The 3,264-nt window shown below is 33.1% G+C and overlaps 1 non-coding gene across 1 annotated transcript; it reads left to right on the top strand.

The window, feature by feature from the left end:
- Window positions 1-429: 429 nt before the first annotated feature.
- TRNAE-CUC (transfer RNA glutamic acid (anticodon CUC)) lies at window positions 430-502 on the top strand. Its single transcript has one exon. It is a non-coding gene; the product is annotated as a tRNA-Glu (tRNA).
- The last annotated feature ends 2,762 nt before the right edge of the window (window positions 503-3,264 follow it).

Here is a 3,264-nt window from a genome sequence, read left to right on the forward strand (position 1 = left end):
TTAATTAACTAAAACCAATATAATTTCAAAGTACAAATCATAAAGATACAAACTCTATAGCGTCAAACGGAAAGATTATCAATCCTTTAATGAGCAAAATACATAATTTTGAACAAGTCATAACCAAAATAATACAAGACATGTTTTCTTTTCTTGGGCAGAAACTACGCAAATATGTTAAAAAGTGTTTACGCTAGTTACACTTACTCGTCTTGGTCACTCACTTACCTCCATTCCGGTTCAAAGACCATAGAGTTTGACGAATGATGATGATCTTGTTTTTCCCTTTAATTTTGAATATACGGCATGTACAAAATTTATTTGCATGTAGTCTATGATCTACTTAAACATTTAACACTCACAAATTACTTTTTAAAAAAGCTGAATGACAATATTACAAATAAAAGTTTAAGACCAACCTAACACCAATCCGTTGTAGTCTAGTTGGTTAGGATACTTGGCTCTCACCCGAGAGACCCGAGTTCAAGTCCCGGCAACGGAATTTTTTAATTTGAATGCAACTTTTGCGTTGAAAGTCTTGAAACTTCCCAACAAACCCTTCTCTTCAATAAAAAATTATTCTTTCCTTACATGTTCTTTGAATCTTCGCAAAATCTCTCAATTTTATTTCATTTATAATTTCTTACCTCTGGAAGAAACAAAGGTAAATAAATGTTTTGATCTTTTCATTTTTGTAATTGGTTTTCATCATGTGTTTTTGATGAATATCGCCGTCACAAATGAGATTTTGTGTTTGTTATCAAAATTTTCATATAGAATTTTGAGATTTTTCCGAGTATTGTCAATTAAGTAGTAACCTAATGTACCTTTTATGAACGTACTGATAGAGGTGACTCATACAAACTAAATGCAGAATTTTTAGTAGTGTAATGCAGTGTTTACTGTATGTTGTTGTAGTGTTGTAATTGATTTGATATTTGTTGTTCTTTAGGCTCAAAAACATTGACTTAGCACGCCGATAATAGTAAAGAATTTATCGGCACTAGTGTGATACAAAATCATTAGCTCATTTTTTATCATTTAAATACTAGTAAAGGAAAATATTAAGCCTTATCAAACTAATACATGTAAACAAGTGACTACGACTTATTTACAATACAACAATTGATTTGTTAATTATTTTACTAAATGCTTATCAACATTCTTAAATTTTTCATATTCGTAAATTTTGCAATGTTCGGGCCGGGCCGGGCCAAAATTCGGGCATAACAACGGCCCAAACTTGGCCCTATTATATTGAATCGGGCCATGGGCTTCAAGCCGTTGGCTTTTCGGGCCTAAAATCGAGGTCCAAGCTTGGGGGGAAATCGGGCTGGGCCGGGCAGGGCTAGCGGGTTTGGGCCATATGATCAGCTCTAACTCCTCTAAAAGCACCCACAATACAGAGGATTGAGCCTTCTCTTAACCCTCTCTCTCCTCTAAGAGGACATCCTCTCTATTGTGGGAACTATGTTGGGTGTCCTCTTGTATAGAGGAAGATGTGTGCTTCCTCTACTTTTAGAGGAAAGTAGAGGAAATGAGACATAAGCCCTTGTGCCCACAAGTTAATGTTTATTTGCCATATGGATAATATTTTAATGTGAAAATTGTTAGTTACCACCTACTATTTATCGTATTTTACAAATTACCACCCTGTATTTCATTTATTACAAAATACCACCTACATTAACGTGTATATATCCCAACTCACACCGTATTTTACTCCCGATCATGTTTTACTTATTTCCCGACTCGGTTACTAACTAAACTAACTAATTACCTTAATTAACCCTCCAAATCACCCTTAAACCTAATTCACACTTTCAACTCTTTCAATCCCCAACATATATCATTGTCTCCCTCCCTCGTAACTTCATCTCTTCCCTCTCATATTCATCTTCTTCCCACGATAGTTGGTTCAGTCATAAAGAAGTTATTCGATTTCATTTGTTTTACTTTTTTTTTTTGTGATTAGATGGTCGAAATTAGGTTTCATTTTCTGGGTTAATTTGGGGCTTATTATCAAAAATTTATTTGTTTGTAAAGCTACTGGATTATTAGGATTTGTTGTTGTCCAAATTAGGTCCAAACTAGCTATTTCAAGATTCCTGTAGTCTGTTTGCATATCATATTACATTGTCAATTTAATGTCATCCACTAGTATGCATCACATGTCTGATCCTATCTAAAACTTAGCAAGTCGTTCTATGGTGAACTCCTCTTGCCCCAGTAGGCCCATTAATTCCCGATCCCGCCGCCAAAACTGCACGGTCCCACCACCTCTTCAGCTTAATTCACCCCAACCCTGTTACTTCAAACCTTAAAACAAATGAAGCATTAAGGATGAAGACATATGAGATTGCTTAGCTTGCTGATGCTCAATTTAAGGTTGATTAGTTATGGTGCTGCAGCAGATAAGGTTAACGATAGAGGGTAGTAATGGAGGATGTTCCTAATCTGGTGTTTTGATTTTTAATCGGGAAAGTTGGGCATAAGCTATAAGTTATACTGAGTGAAGTGAGTGGTTTTGTTTTGATAAGAGTTGCTCCGGGGTATAATTGTTTTGGAGGCATGATTTGGAGGGGTTAACTAAGGTAATTTGTTAGTTTAGTTAATAACCGAGTCGGGAAATAAGTAAAACATGATCGGGAGTGAAATACGGTGTGAGTTGGGATATATACCCTCTAATATAGGTGGTATTTTGTAATAAATGAAATACAGGGTGGTAATTTGTAAAATACGATAAATAGTAGGTGGTAACTAACAATTTTCTCTATTTTAATTTATAATTTTTATTTATTATGGAAAAAAAAAATACTCAATATACTTTTAATTGTTATTGTACATTCATATTTATTCGAGAAGATATATGGACTATGTTTCAAGGCTCGAACATAAACTAAAATTATGCATTACAATTTAATGTTAAGTTTCATGTATTTTGTTTTATGAATTTTATATCTTACTTTGTATTATGAATTTGATGTATTTTGTTTTATGAATTTTATATGTTATTTAATTTAGGAACACAAACTTTTTTTTAAAATTAGTTTTATTAATTTGTAAGTTATTAAAAAAATATAAAGTAATCCATTATATTAAATATAAATAAAATAAATATAATAATAAGAAAAGTAATATAAGAGGATCCTCTCTATTGTGGAGGTAAAAAGATGTACTCCCTCCTATTCTAGATAACCGTCCCATTGTGAAGATGACACAAGAATTAAGAAAGTGAATTTAGACCACACAAAACAGACAATG

Source organism: Silene latifolia, chromosome 9 (genome assembly GCF_048544455.1).
Source record: "Silene latifolia isolate original U9 population chromosome 9, ASM4854445v1, whole genome shotgun sequence".
Lineage (NCBI taxonomy): Eukaryota > Viridiplantae > Streptophyta > Magnoliopsida > Caryophyllales > Caryophyllaceae > Silene > Silene latifolia.